The sequence below is a fragment of the Staurois parvus genome, unplaced genomic scaffold (assembly GCF_062004578.1).
Source record: "Staurois parvus isolate SC_StPar_1 unplaced genomic scaffold, SC_StPar_1.0 ptg000357l, whole genome shotgun sequence".
NCBI classification, from domain to species: Eukaryota; Metazoa; Chordata; class Amphibia; order Anura; family Ranidae; genus Staurois; species Staurois parvus.
Genome location: NW_028318153.1, coordinates 452,607 through 475,931, shown reverse-complemented (window position 1 = coordinate 475,931; position 23,325 = coordinate 452,607). Strand labels below are relative to the sequence as shown.

At 41.7% G+C, this 23,325-nt stretch overlaps 1 protein-coding gene across 4 annotated transcripts in view; it reads right to left on the bottom strand.

Moving 5' to 3' along the window:
• ESRRG (estrogen related receptor gamma) overlaps nt 1-23,325 on the bottom strand; it is a 1,108,989-nt gene that overhangs the window by 802,646 nt on the left and 283,018 nt on the right. For all 4 annotated transcript variants that reach the window (XM_089684805.1, XM_089684808.1, XM_089684809.1 and 1 more), the window contains exon 3: nt 13,974-14,077. The gene's annotated coding sequence lies outside the window, so the exon portion shown is untranslated. The remainder of the gene's footprint in view (nt 1-13,973; nt 14,078-23,325) is intronic.

Here is a 23,325-nt window from a genome sequence, read left to right as displayed (position 1 = left end):
GCCAAAATCAACGCATCAGGCATTTGGGGAGTGCCAGTACAATGACCATTCTAAAGCTCATTAACGCCTGTCTAACGCCCATACTAACGCTATAGGAGAATTTGTTAAGAGGTAGAAATTTAGTCAAGTGTGAACAAGCCCTTAGAATGTTCTAGATGTTAAGCCTTCCTTTAAAACTATATTTCATCATTCCAAATACAATACAAATGCATTACATATATATACAGTATATACGTATATATATATATATATATTTGTGGCACTTCAGACTGTCCAGGAGCTCAGTGATGCCCTGGTCCAGATCTGGGAGGAAATACCCCAGGACACCATCTGTCGTCTCATTAGGAGCATGCCCCAACATTGTCAGGCATGTATACAAGCACGTGGGGGCCATAAAAAAACTACTGAGGACCATTTTGAGTTGCTGCAATGAAATTTCAGCAAAATGGACTAGCCTGCTGCATCATTTTTTTCACTTTGATTTTCAGGGTGTCTTTGAATTCAGTCCTCTGTAGGTTGATCATTTTCATTTCCATCAAATTATGGGGCATCCTTACATTCCTAAAACATTACCCCGTCCATATCAGTATAGATATCCAGCATGATATGTTTCCCCATCAGGTGCAGACTGATCATTTGGAAACTCGGGTACTGCCTGAGGGCCCGGGGTCAGTAGGGGGCCCCATGAGATGCCCCTGGTACCTTTTTCATAGGCTTTTTTGAGTTTGGGCAAGGACACAGGGGCCCCATGATCCCCTATTGCCCGGGGGCCCCATGAGTTGCCAATCTGCCCCTGTTCATCATTGAGGTCTGATGTGTTTTCAAAGTGTTCCATTCATTTATTTGAGCAGTGTATTATAATAAGGGTGAATTACACTTGTGGTTGAAGTATTACCTGAATCTGGACCACCACATCAAACGGTCTCTTACATAACAGCGCTGTAATGCTAAGACAAGACGTAAACCATGTTACACTTAGATTACAAGTATTATATACTTTGACTTGGTATCCCTTTATTGCATATACTGTATATTATATATGAACTTACTGCCAAGTTTGTAATTCTTTTCAGACAGTCTTTTGTTTAAGGCAGCATGAGCAGGTCGGTGACCTCGCGTTTCTTCGCATTAGTTAAACCAACACAACTTGGTCACTAACCCCCTGCCTTCTGATTGGACATTGAAGGAATGTTTTTGGAATGATCATTTCATCATTCTGCTCAGTGTTAGATTCAAAGTACAACTAAAGTCTCCTATATGACAGTCTAAATAAGGAATAAATTCAGTTACTATGTGATGCCCATGCTTCATAAAGTAGAAAAAATTACTTTCTTTACTTCCCTGACTCCTGAGTCGAATTTTCTTCCATTTATATCTCCTGCTCCCCCTTCCAGACACTGCAGCTCGCAGCCTGTTTCAGCAGGAGCTGCCAATCTAAAAAGCAGTGGGAAGGACTAGGCATGGCCATAGGCATACTGGCTTGTGAATGAGCAATAATAATGTCATAGCCATGCCTCTTTGCAACATTTTTATTCATCTCACTGTAGTGCAAGCAGGTACAGCCTGCATGGGATTGATAACTCTGCTCTGAATTCAGGAGCAGAGCAGCCTTGTTGTCACACCATCCCAGGAAGCTGCATTCAATGTACTTCATTGGCAGGATCAACACAAGGGATTTTATACAGGGGCTAAGAAAATATAAGTGCAGATGCAATTATAATTAAGCCTGGGTTCACATTTCGGCATATCGCATTCCTGTGCAAATCACATGCGCATTCTGTGCGGTACAATTTGAGCCATACATTTTGTATGACTCAAATTGCACCGTATCTGCACCAAAAAGGTGCAGGACCCTTTTATTGTCCGCACTAGAATCGGATCGCATGGATATTCACACCCATGCGATCCAATTCTGCACATCGCCCTACATTTTGCAGACTGATTTCGGGGTGTTGTTAACTTAACATACACATCCGCAGCAGTTCGCATGAACGGGGTGCGATTCTAATGAAGTATGGAATTCACACAGAAACCGGTGCAAATTCCGCACCGCATCAGTGTGAACCCAGGCTAAGTGTTGTAACATATGTTTTAATAGGACACCATTACAAGGCAATATTATGAAGGCGCACTCGAATATGTATTCCTGCAATAATTAATTCACAACTGATTTAAATCAATTTGGCAAATCCAGTTTTATTTGTTCCTTTTAGCAGTGTAGCTCTGCTTCCTAGAATTCTCAGCAACAGTCTGTCCCTCCCGTGTTCCCCCAGTACCACCTCCACCATTGTAAAAAGAGTGAATTGGGAGTAGCCTAAATGATCACATATTGTGTTGTTACAAATTCTGCACCCAGAACACCGACAATACCCAGTTACACCTCTGTGCTGGTGTTTATCTTTCTTATGAAGCAATGTCCATTGGCCTTTAAGCCAATTCTCTTCATTACATTAGTGTGGGTTCATAGCAGGAGCAAAACAGCTGTCTGCTAAAGCAGATAATAAAATCCAGCCTGCAAGGGGAATCCGCATACAAAGCTTCCCTCAAATGTCTAATCAGAGCTCGGTCTACAGGGAAAACTCAGTCACATCTGATATACATGTTATCATCTCAGCTCTCCATAATTAAAATTATTGTTGCCATGGCGATTCCAGGAGTTTCAAACACGCACAAATAAATGCTACTCTGTTTATTAGTAATATCAATCTCTCCATCAGATGCAAAAATAAATAGGATGGAAAAATCTAATCCTTATAAAATAGCAGACTGGCCAAGTACACCTCATCATGCACTGTTTTTAGTTACAAACCAGAAATGCCTGCACATAGTTTTTTTGCAAGATATGAGATCAGCCATGTTCGTTTTTTTGCAGAGCTACTGGCACAGAGAATGATGCTCTAAGGCCCCTTTACACTAAACCTCCCTATAACCCGAATATGAATCCCTCCTGTAATTTTAACACTAACCCAGTCTGTAATCCCCCACTAACCCCTTCTGTAATCCTAACACCAACCCCTTCTGTAATCCTAACACCAACCCCTTCTGTAATCCTAACACTAACCCCTTCTGTAATCCTAACACCAACCCCTTCTGTAATCCTAACACCAACCCCTTCTGTAATCCTAACACTAACCCCTTCTGTAATCCTAACACCAACCCCTTCTGTAATCCTAACACCAACCCCTTCTGTAATCCTAACACTAACCCCTTCTGTAATCCCCCACTAACCCCTTCTGTAATCCTAACACTAACCCCTTCTGTAATCCTAACAGCAACCCCTTCTGTAATCCTAACACCAACCCCTTCTGTAATCCTAACACTAACCCCTTCTGTAATCCTAACACCAACCCCTTCTGTAATCCTAACACTAACCCCTTCTGTAATCCTAACACTAACCCCTTCTGTAATCATAACACCAACCCCTTCTGTAATCCTAACACTAACCCCTTCTGTAATCCCCCACTAACCCCTTCTGTAATCCTAACACTAACCCCTTCTGTAATCCTAACAGCAACCCCTTCTGTAATCCTAACAGCAACCCCTTCTGTAATCCCCCACTAACCCCTTCTGTAATCCCCCACTAACCCCTTCTGTATTCCTAACACTAACCCCTTCTGTAATCCTAACACCAACCCCTTCTGTAATCCTAACACTAACCCCTTCTGTAATCCTAACACCAACCCCTTCTGTAATCCTAACACCAACATCTTCTGTAATCCTAACACCAACCCCTTCTGTAATCCTAACACCAACATCTTCTGTAATCCTAACACTAACCCCTTATGTAATCCTAACACTAACTCCTTCTGTAATCCCCCACCAACCCCTTCTGTAATCCTAACACTAACCCCTTCTGTAATCCTAACACCAACCCCTTCTGTAATCCTAACACTAACCCCTTCTGTAATCCTAACACCAACCCCTTCTGTAATCCTAACACCAACCCCTTCTGTGATCCTAACACTAACCCCTTCTGTAATCCTAACACTAACCCCTTCTGTAATCCTAACACCAACCCCTTCTGTAATCCTAACACTAACCCCTTCTGTAATCATAACACTAACCCCTTCTGTAATCCTAACACTAACCCCTTCTGTAATCCCCCACTAACCCCTTCTGTAATCCTAACACTAACCCCTTCTGTAATCCCCCACTAACCCCTTCTGTAATCCTAACACTAACCCCTTCTGTAATCCTAACAGCAACCCCTTCTGTAATCCTAACAGCAACCCCTTCTGTAATCCCCCACTAACCCCTTCTGTAATCCCCCACTAACCCCTTCTGTAATCCTAACAGCAACCCCTTCTGTAATCCTAACAGCAACCCCTTCTGTAATCCCCCACTAACCCCTTCTGTAATCCCCCACTAACCCCTTCTGTAATCCTAACACTAACCCCTTCTGTAATCCTAACACTAACCCATTCTGTAATCCTAACACTAACCCCTTCTGTAATCCCCCACTAACCCCTTCTGTAATCCTAACACCAACCCCTTCTGTAATCCTAACACTAACCCCTTCTGTAATCCTAACACTAACCCCTTCTGTAATCCTAACACCAACCCCTTCTGTAATCCTAACACCAACATCTTCTGTAATCCTAACACTAACCCCTTCTGTAATCCTAACACCAACCCCTTCTGTAATCCTAACACCAACATCTTCTGTAATCCTAACACTAACCCCTTATGTAATCCTAACACTAACCCCTTATGTAATCCTAACACCAACCCCTTCTGTAATCCTAACACTAACCCCTTCTGTAATCCTAACACCAACCCCTTCTGTAATCCTAACACTAACCCCTTCTGTAATCCTAACACCAACCCCTTCTGTAATCCTAACACCAACATCTTCTGTAATCCTAACACTAACCCCTTCTGTAATCCTAACACCAACCCCTTCTGTAATCCTAACACTAACCCATTCTGTAATCCTAACACTAACCCCTTCTATAATCCTCCACTAACCCCTTCTGTAATCCTAACACCAACCCCTTCTGTAATCCTAACACTAACCCCTTCTGTAATCCTAACACCAACCCCTTCTGTAATCCTAACACTAACCCCTTCTGTAATCCTAACACCAACCCCTTCTGTAATCCTAACACCAACATCTTCTGTAATCCTAACACTAACCCCTTCTGTAATCCTAACACCAACCCCTTCTGTAATCCTAACACCAACATCTTCTGTAATCCTAACACTAACCCCTTATGTAATCCTAACACTAACCCCTTATGTAATCCTAACACCAACCCCTTCTGTAATCCTAACACTAACCCCTTCTGTAATCCTAACACCAACCCCTTCTGTAATCCTAACACCAACATCTTCTGTAATCCTAACACCAACCCCTTCTGTAATCCTAACACCAACATCTTCTGTAATCCTAACACTAACCCCTTATGTAATCCTAACACTAACCCCTTATGTAATCCTAACACTAACCCCTTCTGTAATCCTAACACCAACCCCTTCTGTAATCCTAACACTAACCCCTTCTGTAATCCTAACACCAACCCCTTCTGTAATCCTAACACCAACATCTTCTGTAATCCTAACACTAACCCCTTATGTAATCCTAACACTAACCCCTTATGTAATCCTAACACCAACCCCTTCTGTAATCTTATCACCAACCCCTTCTGTAATCCTAACACTAACCCCTTATGTAATCATAACACTAACCCCTTATGTAATCCTAACACCAACCCCTTCTGTAATCCCCCACTAACCCCTTCTGTAATCCTAACACTAACTCCTTCTGTAATCCTAACACCAACTCCTTCTTTAAGCCTAACACTAACCCCTTCTGTAATCCTAACACCAACCCCTTCTGTAATCCTAATACTAACCCCTTCTGTAATCCTAACACCAACCCCTTCTGTAATCCTAACACCAACATCTTCTGTAATCCTAACACTAACCCCTTATGTAATCCTAACACTAACCCCTTATGTAATCCTAACACTAACCCCTTCTGTAATCTTAACACCAACCCCTTCTGTAATCCTAACACTAACCCCTTATGTAATCATAACACTAACCCCTTATGTAATCCTAACACTAACTCCTTCTGTAATCCCCCACTAACCCCTTCTGTAATCCTAACACCAACTCCTTCTGTAATCCTAACACCAACCCCTTCTGTAATCCTAACACTAACCCCTTCTGTAATCCTAACACTAACCCCTTCTGTAATCCTAACACCAACCCCTTCTGTAAGCCTAACACTAACCCCTTCTGTAATCCTAACACCAACCCCTTCTGTAATCCTAACACTAACCCCTTCTGTAATCCTAACACCAACCCCTTCTGTAATTCTAACACTAACAATGTATGTAATCCTAATTCTCACCACTCCTGTATCTCCCCCCACTAACCCTTCCTGTAACACCAACCCATACCCCTAAATATAAGACTAACCCTTCTGTCGGCCCTTCCTGTAACCCTAAAACTAACCCTCCCTATAGCTTTCCCATGAACCTCTTTTGTATCTCTCCCATTCAATCTTCCTGTAACCCTTACACTGACCTTCCCACTAACCCTTCCTTCAACCCTAACAATTATCTTACCACTAAACTGTCCTGTAACCCTCCCACTAACTCTTCCATTAAACCTAACACTAATGCTCCCACTAATCCCTTCCAGTAATCCTAAAACTAACCCTCCCACTAAACTTTCCTTTAACCTTAACAACAACCCTCCCACTAAACTGTCCTGTTACCTTCCCACTAACTCTTCCTTTAACCCTAACACTGGCCCTTCTAGTAACCCTAACACTAACCCTCCCTGTAACTATTCCTCTAACACTCCCACTAAACTTTCCTTTAAACCTAACAACAACCCTCCCACTAAACTGTCCCGTAACCCTCCTACTAACTCTTCCTTTAACCCTAACACTAACCCTCCCACTAACCCCTTCTATAACTCTAAACCTAACCCTTCCAGTAATCCTAATACTAACCCGCCCACTAAACTGTTCTGTAATGCTCCCATTAACCCGTCTTTTAACCTGAACACTAGCCCTCCTGTCCCTCACACTATCCCTTTCTGTAACCCTAATATTACCCTTTCCTATAAGCTCCCGCTTTTCTACCTCTCCCTGTAACTTTCCCAGTATCCCTTACCATAACCTTAACACTAACCTTTCCTATAACCCCTCTCCTTTATTAGGTTTCCCTGTAACCCTCCCAATGTAACCCTTCCTGTTACCCCCTGAATAACTCTTCCTATGATTCTAGCACTAGCCCTTCCTGCAGCCCTCCCACTAACTTTTCCTGTAACATTAAAGGAGAAGTATGGCCTAACCTTTTTTGGATATACTTCTTCTGTGACCAGTTTTCAGCCGACAAGAAGCTAAAGCCCAATGTTGGTTGATGTCACAGAGCCATTCCAGGTTCTGAAAAGACCCTGACCATATGGTCTGGATCCACCGGCAGCTGGCTCAGCCTCTCAGCAATCCGCTGACAGCCTAAGCCAGCCACTCCGACCCCCTCCACAGCCCAGTACTCTAGTGAGCACTGAAGGGGCAGAGGGGAGAGCCAGAGACTGACAGTCACCAGCTGTCTGCAGACTGAGGACCGAGAGCTGAGCTATCAGCAGTATTTGATCGCTCAGATCTCGGTCTTAGAGGCGGCAGGGGGCAGCTGCAGCTGAGATCAGTGCTGCAGCCATCTAGGTGAGTAGGATTTTTTTTTCTGCAATTCCCACACTTCTCTTTTAACACTATGATACCACTAAACCTTCCTGCAACCCTTACACTAACCCTCCTTGTAACCCTAACACTATTTCTCATACTTACTATCCATGTAATCCTTTGGGTTTTGACATGATAAGGACAGTAAGATACCTGTAATTTTTTTTTACTTGTCACTTACTATTCTTTTGACATTGTTGTCAGTATAGCGCAAAGTAAGGGAAAGTCTCCTGAATGAACACAGATACCAATGAAGAGCTAACAGAGGCTTAAGCTTTCCCCCACACAGTATTTAAAAGTAATTTTTATTGCCAACATGTCCTGTTTGAGAGATTTCCCCCTCACTTTTACCCCTCACTTCTGATGACAACATTGTTACAGGTAGTAAGAGAAAATCTCTCATGACAAAAAAAAAAAAAAGACTATAGGGGATGGATGTTAATTGTCTTCTACTCCTCTCACACCCTAAAAAGCAGAAAAGGTTTGGCTGGAGGTATGCTCTAAGGGAGCAGGATAGGCGGGAAGGTGGTTGGGTGTTATTATGCTATAGGTTTGGTTTAAAGCAAACCTTTCCCCAGAGACACACGAGAGGGGGGGGGGGGGGGCTGCCGTTGCTAGTCCCATTCTGAATATGCTAACTATACTGGCCAATAAGGTTTGAGTCACTAACCTGATACAAATGTGTGTATTTTAAAAGCATACTTGTTCCAGGTACTGGACACATTGAGGAGGATTTTCTAAATGCAAATAAATTGTGCACTTTCCAGGTGCAGTTGCACTCTGAAAGGGCATTTGCTGTGCAGCTTAGTAAATGAGAGGAAGCTTCACTTTCCAAAGAATACCCAATCACATGTAAGAAAAGTTTAAAAAAAACAGCATTTTTGCTTGCACATGATTCAATAATGGAAGTCAGCAGAGCTTCCCCTCATTTACTAAGCTATGGAGCAAATGCCCTTGCAAAGTGCAACTGTACTTGCAAAGTGCACAGTCTATTTTCCTTTAGTAAATCAATGCTAAAGTCTTTAAGTAAACATGACAGCCAGAAGATGAGGCTTCAGGAAGGGTTTTATTACTGCCAAAGCAGCTTTTATAGAAAGCTCCATATAAAGTTCCCATTGATAAACCTAACTATTACATTTGGTGTAAAGTAAGTATAGGTTCTGAGTTTCAACCAACAGCCAAGAAAAAACAAGCAATAGAAATAAAAGTCCATTATGTGATATTAATTAAAGTGCAAATAAAGAATGCCCTTTGTACAAGTGCTTTATTAAAGTGAATGTTCATAGTCCTTTGTAATAAAGTGCCTTGTGCAAGATAATATGTCACAGCATGAATTATAGTTGGTTACATTTTGGGTGTAAAAAGTCATTTTCATAAAGGTTTTTATACTGTTGGAGCTCTTAGTTTTTCTTCTGGCTTCCCTCTGGTGTTCATTATTGCAAAGAACATTCACTTTAATAAAACTCTTGTGTACAGGACATTCTTTATTTGCACTTTAATTGATATCACATAATGCACTTTTATTGCAATTGCACTTTGTTCACACTACTAGTTGTAAATGTGGTATAAGCGTTGTGCATTGAAGTAACTAAGTAATGAAGCATATATACAATCCCCTCCAGCTGTTTTTTAAGTTTTTGGTTGGCAGTAAAACCGAGGCTTAATTGCCTGGCCTTCTAGCTGCCCATGGAAAAGGAGCCTAAGGCAGGCCATAGACGGGCCATTTATCGGGCGAATTTTCAGCCGATAAACGAAAAATCGGTCAGCCCCGTTGACGATGCTGCCAACCATGTCCACGAAAAACGGCAGATTTTCGCAGATTTTCCAGCATGACCGATAAAAATAAATGAGGAGATCCGTGAAAAATGAAAATTTGGCCAATTAACGACCCGTCTATGGTCTGCTTAACCAATATGTTATCACCTTGACTTTATAGCTTTTAAAACCCAAGTACACAATGGAAAATACTTCCCTTATCTCCCCTCTGTGAATGGTGCCAGTTCTTTACATACAGTAAATGAAGAGGTCAGTGCGTGAATGGTGCTGGTTTCTTGCCTAGATGAAGAAGTCAGTTCTGGGAATGGTCCTGCTTCCTTACACAAATGAAGGAGTCAATGTGTAAATGATGTAGGTTCCTCAATTAGATGAAGTAGTCAGTTCTGTGAATAGTGCTGGTTCCTTACATAGTTGAAGATGTCAGTGTGTGAATGGTGCTGGTTCCTTACACAGATAAAGAGTTTAAATGTTGGTGATGGTTACTTACATAGATGAAGTGATTAACTTTGTGAATGGTGATGGTTTATTATATAAAGAAAAAGGTTAACTCTGTAAATGGTGCTGGTTTGTACATAGATGTAGAGGTCAATTCTGGGAATGGTCCTGCTTCCCTACGTAGATGAAGAGGTCAATGTGTAAATGGTGTTGGTTTCTTACTTAGTTGAAAAGATCAGCTCCATAAATTGTGCTGGTTCATTCCATATAAAGATAAAGAAGTCAGCTCCATGAATGGTGCTGGTTCCCTACAGAGAAGAAGTTAGCTCTGTAAATGGTGCTGGTTCCTTACACAGATGAAAAGATCAGCCGGGGCAGCACAGTGGCTAAATGGTTAGAACTTCCACCTGGTGGTACTAAGGTCATTGGTTTGAATCCCAGCCACGGCACCTCCTGCCTGGAGTTTGCATATTCTCCCTGTGCCCGGATAGGTTTCCTCCGGGTACTCTGGTTTCCTCCCACACTGAAAAGACATGCTGGTAGGTTAATTGGATCCTGTCTAAATTGGCCCTAGTATGTGTGTGTATGAATGTAAGTTAGGGACCTTAGATTGTACACTCCTTGAGGGTTAGTGACTGATGTGAATGTACAATACAAATGTATAGTGCTGCGTAAATTTACAGCGCTATATAAGTACCTAAAATAAATAAATAAATCGGCTCTGTGAAAGGTGCTGGTTACTTATATAGATGAATAGGTTGGTGAGTGAATGGTGTTGGTTCCTTGCATATATGAAGGGGTCAGCTTTGTGAATGGTGCTGGTTACTTATATAGATGAAGAGGTTGGTGAGTCAGTGGTATTGGTTACTTGCACAGATGAAGAGATTAGCCATGTGAATAGTGCTGGTTACTTACACAGATGAAGAGATTAGCCATGTGAATGGTGCTGAGTACTTACACAGATGAAGAGATTAGCCATGTGAATGGTGCTGGGTACTTACACAGATGAAGAGATTAGCTGTGTGAAGGGTGCTGGGTACTTACAAAGGTTAAGAGGTCAGTATGTAAATGGTAATGGTTCCTTCAATAGATGAAGAGGCCAGCTCTATGAATGGTGCTGGTTCCTTATATAGATGAAGACGTCAGCTCTGTGAATGGTTCTGGTTTCTTACATAGATGAAGAAGTCATTGTGGTAAGGGTATTAGTGAGAAGGTTGACTAAAAGAACCAAATCCTTGACATAGCACTAAGAAATCCCAGAGAAGCTGAGCAAGGTACTTCTGATCATGGTAACCATTAGGCAACCCAAGCCAGATGATCTAGGTGTTACAGTCTTCTTAAGATTGGGGGATCTGGTAGAGAGTGCAAACACCTAGTGTATTATCCACAGCATTTTATTGAAAAGTAAAAAATATAATCACAAAACCATTGTGAATAACAGCATTGTACAACCCAGGAACAAAAAGCAAGCTCCTCAGATAAAACCATCTGACATGTTTTGAAGGACAAGCCCCCTTTTTTTAGAGCAGAACTCTACTCTGAAGAAGGGGGCTAGTCCTCTGAAACATGTCAGGTGGTGATATCATCTGTCTGAACCTGAGGAGTGCCTAGATGGGCTTTCTTTTGGTTCCTGGGTTGTACAACACTGTTATTCACAACGGTTTTGTGAATATATTTTATATCTTCTACCTTTCAATAAAATTCTGTGGATAATGCACTAGGCATTTGCACCCATTGTTTTATATTGGTATTGGTGAGAAGGGTACTGATTCTTTACACAGATGAAGATGTCAGCTCTGTGAATGGTTCTGGATCCTTACATACATGCAGAGGTCAATGCGTGAATGGTCCTGTTTCTTTACATAGATGAAGAGATTAGCTCTGTGAATAGTGCTGATCCTTACATTAAGAGGCCAGTGTGTGAATAGTGCTGGTTCCAGACATTGCAGAATGGGTTAGTTCTGTGGATATTGCTATTAGGGAGAAGGAGAGGTGGAGCTAGAGGGTTTTAGTTAAAAAAGTGAACTTTTTCCTAAAACTTTTTGAACAGGGTGAACTCTTTGGTGACCACATTATTTTGCCCTGAAAGGGCAAAGAACAGATTTTGCTTTAAACTCTCTTTTTCCATGTGATCCAGTGAGAGTCAAATATTTCAGTTAAAATTTAAAGGAATATGGAATTGTCTTATGTAGTTTCGAAGGCCTCAAAATGCCTTTTAGAATAAACATTACATTCTATAGATTCATAATATTATTAATTTTGGAGAGCCATTAGCCAATTATTGGTTAATCAGATTGTTTTCAGAATCCTTTAAGTCTAACATTATATGGACATTATATTTGGAAAGATCTATTCACTTACTATAACTGTTGTCAAATGTTGTGGTTTACCTGGAGTTCTCTTTTAACCAACCTAATGGTATTAATAGATTTCCTGAGCATTTGGGGGCATTGTAAATGCTACGTCACAAGTAAAAATCTCTCATTGACAGCAAAGGGGATTTATGCCATATGCAGACAGATTGGCGTTTAAGGAGCATATAGAAAACGCCTCTTAATGTGATTAATGCATCTGTTCCAGCACTGATCTGACTCAAGGGTTTGTGAAAACCATGGCAGTTCTTTAGATTTTGTAAGAAGCTAGAGCATGCCAGGCCCTAAAAACTGTGCTGTAAATCAATTACCCAGCCAAAGTAATACGAGGCAACTACTACAACTTTATAGAAAACACTGTGCTGAACCTGCACAGACCAAAGACACTGCTACTTACAGTGAAAAGTGGGCAAATCTATGGGGCTGAAGGCATTCTTGTAGCATTTACCATGAGCTTTGAATACCAGGGTGCTCTGATATGCACTTAGCAGCCAGGTCCCTTGGTCCTCATCACTGGTCTGGCTCTTCCCACTAACCAGTAATGATGGTTAGGGATGGGCCAGAGGTGGTTCTTAGCTACCTGTAAGTATACACTGACATTCAGGACTCCAGATGGGTTTTCAAAGTAATATAATTTTGAAAATTCATTGGCTTCCAAGTGTATGATGATAAAAATAGTCTGCAGTGCGTTGCTTCCAAGGTGGGGCCCTGCTACAATTTTGTAGGCACTTCCTCAACCTTACTGCTCCGCTGTGAACTCACTATGCTGCACAATATTAAATGCACTGAATGGTAGATTGATAGATTTCCTCTGATCTCAGCCAATAGAAAAAAAAAAAAATACCAGACAATCACAAAAGGAGAGATGATGTTATTGTATCCATACTGAAAGAACTGACTATAGATCAGACTTCTTAAGGTAAAGTCAGTTGTTACAGTGAGTTTCACAGCTGCTATTTTGCGGTTACTAGAGAGCTGTGTTATGAGAAGAGGAGCAATAAAAAGCTTAGAAAAGAGGAATAGCATGGCTCACTTTAGTAGGGTTTTATATTAGAGGCTAATTTGGATCATGGACCAAAAACGCCCCCTACAATTTTGGAAGTTATAGACCACATGTGTTGAATGCAAGGCCCACAGGCCAAATCCAGCCCGCCAAGCCATTGCATGTGGCCCCTCACACCTCTCCTGCAGCTGTGACACCCCTTTTATCTCCTTCTTCACCTCGTCTCAGCAGTCGGCAGCAGACAGAAGGACAGAACATTTCACCAGATCCTGTGCTTCTCTATGCAGCCACAAAGTGGCTTATCTCTGCCCCCCCCCCCCTCCCCCCTCAGCAGTTGGCAGCACCCCCTTGTCTCCACTTCCCCTTTGGGGGCAACTGTAATGCTGATGTGCTCATGATGAGTTTGACACCCCTGTTATAGACCACCATTGCAGGTGAAACCTAGTAACACAACTGTCCATTGTTGTAATGGTAATTTATCAGGCTATTCTAAGAGGCTGGTGTAAAGAGTAATGTGCAAAATAGCTAATCGGGACCCATAGTTTATGTCATCTGACAAAGCAGTTCCTTCGGGTTGTGCTTTCAAGTCCAAAACTTTCTACTATTGTCTGAACTGATGAATTGGCCTGTCCAGGAAATGTTGGTGGCAACAGAGCAAAGGAAGTGTAATTTGTACAATTTCACTCACCAAACAAGAAGAGCAATCAGAGATGAGGCACAACGATGAAAATGAAAAGAAAGAACTTGCAAGGAAGATCTTAGAGAGCAGTTTTGATTCAAGGCAGATGCAATCTAAAATTAAAAAAAAAAAAAATAATTAAAGATATACTCCAGGCGAAGTCTAAATGTCTTGCAAATATATCACTTCATGCTATGTTTCAGAGTAAAGAAAAAAATCATTGGTCAGTTGAAAAAAAAAAGATTTCCCAAGGTATTGAAAATATATGAGATCTTCAGAGTATCTATTCCAAGTGACATATCTACTCTCTCAGAATTGATTGTGTTGCTTGCTTGGAAATATTGGGGGGGATTTACTAAAGCTGGATCACACAGAATCTGGGGCAGCTGAGCATGGTAACCAATCAGCTAATAACTTCAACTTGTTCAATTATGCTTTGACAATAAAATCTAGAAGCTGATTGGTTTCTATGCAGAGCTGCACCAGATTTTGTACTCTCCAGTTTTAGTAAATCACCTCCATTGCATCTTATATGACCACCCAAAGATTCATTTTTTTCAGTGACAATTTCTTTTAAGTTATTGTCACAGTGCTTTATTTGTAATTTTGTAAGCTTGCAAATTTTACAAGCTTGTTCTTCCATATTTTTGATATTGTGTTAAATGTAGACATTTGCAGTTTAGCCACTAGAGTTAAGCTGGCCATAGATGTTTTGAACCATGTGTGGGCAGGCTGAATGTATCCAAGTTGTTCGATCAATCAACTTGGGTATGACCAGCCTTCCGGATTTTACATGAAATTATTGTTAGCGGCTGTTATAGCCGCCAGCAATATTCACTGTGTTCTCCCGGGTGGGATGGCTTCCTCCACCCCTCCGCTGTCAACACTGTCTGTGCTGCTTGGGGAATCAAGCGATTTTCTTTCCTGCAACATGTGGTTGCAGGAATGAAAATCATTCCGTCTATGGCCGGCCTTAGTTCCCTGTGGCTCAGTGCAATTACTTGGTCTCTCTTTCAACAAAGAGAGAGATAAGATATCAGCCACTTTGGTGGAGCTTTGCTTTTTATGACCAACTCATGGACTTGTATTGTGAGAAAGCGCAGTTTACACTACCACTGTGTAGAGCTGCAAATCAGGAAGGTAGTGAACTGTGTCCTACAGAGCAGGAGTATCTTCTCATGAGATTTGGGATCCCCAGTTAAAACACACCTCAAATGAAGGTCAGTAGAAACTACTCAATGGAGTAGTGTACATGACAGTTCAGAGGCTGTGTTTGACCCGCTTTGTGTTGCGCTTCATCGAAACACAGCATGTCTATTTGAGGTGTAGTTTGAACTGAAGGCAAAATAAGTCAAACACAGTCTTGTTAAACTCTACATTTCCATTGGAACACATACAGCTGTGGTAAAATGGAAATGGCTACGTTTGACAAGATGTCCATCAACATTAGCCCTTTATCTCACTTAGTAGTGTACTCACTTTTGTTGCCAGCAGTTTAGACATTAATGGCTGTGTGTTGAGTTATTTTGAGGGGACAGCAAATTTACACCGTTATACACGCTGCACACTCACTACCTTACATTGTAGCAAAGTGTCATTTCTTCAGTGTTGTCACATGAAAAGATAGAATAAAATATTTACAAAAATGTGAGAGGTTTACTCACTTCTGTGAGATACTGTATCTGAGCCCAAACTCGATCCACTCAGCGCAGTTCACAAGTGCAGTGGCTCTCTTGGGTCTCTCTCTCTTCTCACTGGACAAAGAGGCCATTGGCTCCAGCTACTATCAATTACAGCCAGTGAGGAGAAAGCAGGGACGGGACCAAGCCACTCTCCTGGGCTGATTTACCAAACGCAAATAGCCTGTGCAATTTGCAAAGTTCAGTTGCACTCTGCAGGAACAGTTGCTCCAGAGCTTAGAAAATGAGGTAAAGCTTCATTTTGCAAAGAATTCCCAATCAGGTGCAAGGGAAATAAAAAAAAAACAGCATTTTCTTGCACGTGATTGGATGATGGAGGTCAGCAGAGCTTCTGCTCATTTCCTAAGCTCTTTAGAAACTGCTCCTGCAGAGTACACAGTCTATTTGCCTTTAGTAAATCATCCCCTCTGTGTGCCATTGGATACACATAGCCCACTCGAAGGCAAGCAAGCACGTGTGCCCCAATAGTAAGCAGCTTGCTATGGGGCACTCAGAAGGGGGGAGAAGCCAGGAGCACCTGCGGGAGACCCTAGAAGAGGAGGATCGGGGCTCCTCTCTGCAAAACCATTATATAGAGTAGGTAAGTATGTCATGTTTGTTATTAAAAAAAAAATTTACTTTAGAAACACTTTAATCTAATCCTTGACCTACTACACACTAAATTTAAACCTACCTCCTAAACCTTGAACTTCACCTAAACCTTATCAATGTCCTGTTACACGAACACACATTATGCATTCAATGATAATATTTTCCACAGAAACGCCAACAAACAGTAATAAACCTTGTCAATACCCTGCCCCCTACTTTTTTTCAATACAACAATTTTGATGATGATATGTTGGTGGGCTACCCCCACTTCTGCAGACAATACTAGATGCATCTATCTCACGGAGCGAATTGGGACACCAAATTGGATTTTCCGGGAATCTCCATTCGATCAAACCAGCAGCAGAGGTTGACTGCTTAGTGCATTAACACACATGCTTGACCTGCACATTTGCTCATGTTTTCAGCAAAGCCACTGGACAGGATGATCATACAGCAGTCAGCTCGTCTGCCATATCAGATCTACTGCTAGCCAAAAGCTGACAATACTTCTTCCAATCTGATTGTATTTCCTCTTCATGGCTACCGACAAATACATGTTATAAGGACCCGCCTTGAAAAAAATTGAGAAAGTTGACAACGCTAAGCCACTGTGTCACAATTATCAGCAGCCTTGTCAGAATTTAAGGAAAAAAAAATCCCCATAGCCACACATCACTACAAAACCCATGTGTGGAAAATGAAACAGATTCAGCCCGGGCTCCATGCAGGCCACCCCCAATGCATTTTGCGCCAGCCACGGGCCTTAATATTATAGATTCCTATGATTAAGCTCCGTGGGAAAGGCGAAACGCATTGGGGAGTGGTCTGGATGGAGCCCGGGCTGAATCTGTTTCATTTTCAATGCACAGATTTTGTAGTGATGTGTGCCTTAGGGGATTTTTCTTTCTTTGCATTGGTATCCACTGAGCTGGGAGGAGTTCAGTTCTCACCTGCACGCTTAGCAGTTCATAACAGAAGAGAACCTGTTGGATTCTCAAGAAGCTCCTGCAATTTTGCATTTTATCACAGTCTTGTCAGAATGCTAAGCAGCCCATTGGCCAACTGGAGGCGTGCGCAGAGCAGACTGACAATGCTGCTGCTAATTACAAAGCTGGTAAGAAACTTTGCAATAAGTTAAAAAAAAGAAAACTGTATACAGCAAGGCATGATAGCAAACATACTAAGAAAAGATTTTGTGTTTACGTATACATTAACAGCTTTTCCACCACCCTATAGCAGATATACTGCTACAGGGCGGCAGGGGTGCGCAAAATCACATATATATACGTGATTTTGCATTTCTGGGTAGGGGGCGTGCACAATCTGTGCCTGTGCCCTACCCACACCGCTATTCGCGACCTCAGCTATCAATCACTGGGTCGCAGCTGTTGACTACTCGCCGACACACGGTGATCGCGGAGCATTGCCAACTGAGGGAGAGAACTGTATGTAAACAACACAGTTCTCTCCCCTGTCAGCTCCTGCACACTGCTTTGCATGGCTCTGCATAGCAAAGCCGTGCAAAGCAGTGTGCTTACAGTTAAAAGCACACACACAGCACACAGTAAAACAGCACACCATTAACCCTTTGATCACCCCACATGTTAACCCCTTCCTCCCTGGTGACATTAGTACAGTGTCAGTGCTTTTTATTAGCACTGATCACTGGGTATTGGTGTCACTAGGGATGTCAGTGACACCAAGTCAGTTCCCCTCGGTGTCAGAATGCCTGCCACAGTCCAGCACTCACTCGATAAGTTGTTGATCGCTGCCATTACTATTAAAAATAAAAAAATAAATCCCAGTATATATACCGCCATTTGTAAATGCTATCACGCTAAACTTTCACGCAAACCAATTAATTTGCATGTATTGGGATTTTATTTTAACAAAGACAAGTATCAGAATACATTTTGGCCTAAATTTATGATGAAATTGAATTTTTTAGATTTTTTTACTGGACATGTTTAATAGTCAAAAGTCAAAAATATAGTTTTTTTCTCAAAATTGTCACATTTTTCTTTTATAGCGCAAAAAATAAAAAACGCACATGTGATCAAATACCACCGAAAGAAAGCTCTATTCGTGGGAAAAAAAGGACATAAATTTAATTTGGGTGCAGAATTGCATGACCGCACAATTGTCAGTTAAAGTAACGCAGCGCCGTAATGCAAAAAATGTCCTGGTCAGGAAGGGGGGTAAATCCTCCGGAGGGCAAGGCTATATTACATAGTTTTGGTAAATATAAAGGAGTAGTGTTTATGGTGAACATAAACCATAATAACCAATTTCTCACCTTGACTTTTCCAGGGCAGTTTAGAAACTGAAAGCGAGAATCTTACAGGTAATTATGGACAACACAGGCAACTCTACTTAATAAAACGATTCCAAGTGTTTGTGTTTAATGGCTCACTATGAAAGAACTAGGATGTTCAATATATAAAAGAAGTCAATCCATCCAGTGTCCCCTGTGCACCATAGTAAATCATTTCTTACTAATCTCCAGTATAGAAAATAACGTAGTCCTCTGATGGATTCATAACTGTCCAGCACTGAGGGTCCTGTCTGCAGTCTCCTCTTCATGCTGCCGATTCCAACTTCCCATTGACTATGTAATTGTTTTATTAGTGACAGGCTGAGTGCAGTGGCTGCGGGAGAGCCACAGCTCCTGCGAGTAACAGCTCGCACTCTCCTCCTCCTTCTTGGCCTGCGCGACAGATGATATCTGTTTTCTCCTGTGAGTTTGAATTTGAGAGCCACTGAAGCTCGGCAACTGTATATTCTGGCTCAAATGAGCTGAAAATTGCATTCAATTTGAATTTCAAAACTATGAAAGGAAGGGAGAAAGTATCTCTCCTCTTAGCTTGGGAAGAGTAACTCTTTCCTGGCGCTGTGCATGATACACAGGAGTGTCGGGTCAGAATAAAGTAGATGTAAATCCTATCTGAATGACATTTAATTTGTTAAAGCTCTGTGGGGTCAAATCACTAATGCTTACCGCATGCAATGTTTGTGTTGTATGTAAAATGATATTTAAAGTCTCAATTCACTACATTTAATTGCAGCATTTGAGGTATGTACCGCCCATGCAGTAATTACCTGCTGTAAATATTACAAAAAAAAATCCAATACTGCATTAAGCCCAGTACACGCAATCAGAAAATCGTATAAAAAAATACCGCTTTCTAAGTGATTGTACGAGAATCTGATCGTTAGTGCACAGCTTTCATCCGAAATTATTTGAAGGGACAAGCACACAAAAAATGTTCTCGTACGATACCAGATTGTACAATTTTAATTTAATCAGTACAGTTTTCGGCCAAAAATATAATACAAACGCATTATATCACTTCCAAATTTTCTTTCTGTCGTACAAGAATTTTCGTAACCTTCGTAACTACCGTGCAATTATACCCCCTTCCTGCCCAGATCAATTTTCAGCTTTCAGCGCTGTCGCATTTTGAATGACAACTGCGCGGTCATGCAACATTGAATCCATATGAAATCATTTTTTTTCACACAAATATAGCTTTGGTGATATTTAATTGCCACTGGATGTTTTATTTTTTGCGCTATTAACAAAAAAGAGAAAAAAATGTGAAAAAAATTTGAAGAAAAAAAAGTTTTTCTTTGTTTCTATTATAACATTTTGTAAACAGGTAATTTTTCTCTTTCACTGATGTGCGTTGATGAGGCTGCACTGATAGGCAGCACTGATGGGCACTAATAGGCAGCACTGATGAGCACTGATAGGCGGCACTGATGGGCACTGATGAGGTGGCACGAATAGGCGGCACTGATAGGCGGCACTGATGAGCTTGCACTGGTGATGCTGCACTGATAGGCGGCACTGATGGGCACAGGTGGGTGGCACTGATGGGTACAGATGGGCAGCACTGATGGGCACAGGTGAGTGGCACAGGTGGACGGCACTGCTGGGCACTGATGATCAGTGCTTATCACTTCTCTCACAATTGGCGGTTATCGGCAGTGCTTTCCTCACGCTGCGATAGCGAGAGGAAAGTGCAGCCGATAACCAGCAACTGTATTTACCCGGAGATCTGCTATATCATTGGACACAGCTGATGTGGTAAAAGACCGCTGTGATTGTTTACCGTATCACGTGATCAGCTGTGTCCATAGGACACAGAAATTACCGGCAGCACCAGGTTTGCGCCGCTGGGGGCGCGCAGGGAACGTGTTCTGGAGGACATCCATGGATGCCCTCGCAGAACTAGACAGCTGCACTGTAGCCATGTTTCAGCTATAGCATGATAGGGAACTGGTTAATAACCTCTTCACATTCGATATGAGACTAAAAAAACAGACAATAATTTGTCCTAATATTCTCATCATGTGTACGTGGATTTAAAGTCTATTTACAAAAAAATACACATTAGTTAGCCCTGATTCACACTAGAACTCAGTGCGTGAAAAGCGCACAGATCATGGGTTTCCCACAACGAGTTCTAGTGTGAATCAAGGCTAATGTATTTTTTTGTGAATGTTCTTGTTCAAAACACACTGGCCTTGTGGTGTGCAGCGGGTGCCAATGAAATGTTAAATACACCCCATACGCAGGTTGTAAATGCAGTGTGCTTGCCTGCACCAGATCACATAGTACAAAAGTAACATATGATCTAGTTACAGTGTGTTTCCAGAATTAGTGCATGCACTACTTTAGTGCGATGCTGTGCAATTTTAGCCCATTCAAAATGAATTGACGCAAATCATACTGCACTGAATCACATGTGAATTGTACAGGAATGCGGTGCACATACAATAATAATAATTTTGTGGTCTAGAAACTTGATTTAAAACATATGTACAAAATAGGAGTTGAAACATTTAGCAGCAGTATTACTATCCCTGAACTCAGAAGATTGATGCCTACTGATCCACTGATAGAAAAAAAAACGATGCCTGCCTAGACACGTCTGATCCTGTCGCTCCCCTAGCACAGAATTACATCTCCAGGTCCCTGCTGCTAAAGTAAACAAAGGGGCAGGGTCACTGGGGTGATGTCATTGATCAAAAATTGACTTTACCATACTAGGTCAATGATGCTGGGTTCTTTTTTCACCAGGTGTCATTCTTTGTGATTTTTGTGTAAATGAGTAGGCAACAATTGTGATTTTTAATCTCCTTGTGCCAAATCACTGTTTTTTGCTACTGTAGGAATTTTGTTGGTGATCATTAGGTGTTAAATAATATCTAAACAAAGAAATAAAAATTCATATATTTCCATTTATAACCCTTAGATATGCAGGCTGCATTCTTTTTTTTTCACAGTTTTTTATTTCTTTATTTTCACCTGGTAATTCTGCCAGTAACACATCTCCTGTCCTGAAGTGACAACGTTCACTCACTGTACTGTATCTATGGAGGAGCAGCATTGTCAGCGTAGGCTGTAAGGCATCACTAGCACGTCATGATAGAACGTTAGGAGGATGACATTTATTCACTACCTAGCAAAACACTGACATTTCGGGGCAACTATGGAGTTTGCTACTGAAAATCTTTCATAAAACAGCTCATATCAAAAAGAATGTGATACAAACAAAGAGATCCATCTCATGAGATTTTAGTAGCCCTGGGCCCAACCATTTCCCTTTGCTATCAATTATCCTGGGGCTACATAGGAAATTGTTAGTAGCTATTGAGCTACTAAAATCTCATGACATTGATCTTCATTTGTATCACATTACTTCTAATGTGAGCTGCTACACAAGAGATTTTCAAAAGCGCAACTGAACAATCGATCTCTAATGAGCGTACAATCCGCCATTTTAATCATTGAGCTGAAATTATTTGCAATCTCCTTTCTTCTTCCTCTTAGACCTGAATAACTGGTAGATTTGTGGTTGAGCTGGACTAGAAGGAATAAGAATTAGTTTTCTTGTAAGTCCAAAACAGGAAGTGATCTCCTTGGAGGAGGTGAACAAGTCTGTTGTTTTTAGACCTAGTTAAAAACCTAGAACGTTGCCTCTCTGATCACAATGGAGGAATCGGTCATCAGAACATCATATTGCAGATATGTTGTTGGGAGCACCAAGTAAAAATTATAATTTTAATAAAAAATGTGTTCTATGTATTAGTAGCACCCTCCTAGCGTTGGATGCTAGGTAAATTTAGTTTTTGGCTCTTTCTGTAGTCAAGGGAGGAGTAGTTGTTTGTTCTGTCTGCTCAGGTTTTCGCAGGCCGGGATTTTGATTGCTTCCACCTGCCTTGGAAAGAAGCTTCCAAAACAAATGGAGGGAGGCTAAGATGCCCAGCCTGAGTATTTAGCATGATCTGACCGAACCCTGGAGAGGAGTGTCCAGAAGGTGGCTAGGGAAGTTGTAAAATAGTCTGAAGCCATGGAGAGATTGTTCAAACTTCCAAGGAGGGTTCCATGCCTTGGGAGGGGGGTTGCTGCCCCTCTGAGGTAGTCTGTGGACAGTGCTGTTCTTGAAGTCTTAGCAGTGTCAGAGCTGAGGGCCCAGAGAGAACCTTCTAAGGAGCTGGCTGTGGGACTTCACCGTGGGGACTAGGTCTGGAGGAGGATTGTCTCCTTCACTCGACCATGTCCGGAGGAAGCTAGAAAGTTCACATCTGTCCTGGGGAATTTTAAGCATTGGCTCTGAATTGTATTTCATGGTGACTATGTGTAATTTTGAGATACATTATAAGTTCCAAAGGTAGCTTGGACTGAGATAGCTCTCACGGGGTCTCGGAGTGCTGGCCATTCCCATGCCTTCAGCAGAATCCTGTAGTGTGAGCCTAGAGAAGAGTGTCCTCCTGTATACTATGCAAGCATTTTGGAGAATCCCATGCCATAACTCTGCCCCTGTTAGGGAGATTCACCCTCTCTAGTTGTCTAGTTGACATATGGACTGTATATTTCACTGCTCAGAGACACTCCTATGTCTGACCTATATGGACTGTGTACTTTTATGGATAGTTTGATCCCAATGGAACTGATGTGGAAGAAGATTTCTAGTTACATATTCATTTGTGCTGCTCAATACTAGGAGTATAGGGGAAGTGAAGGATTTGTTAAACGGATCCTCCCCTGGATCACACCCCTT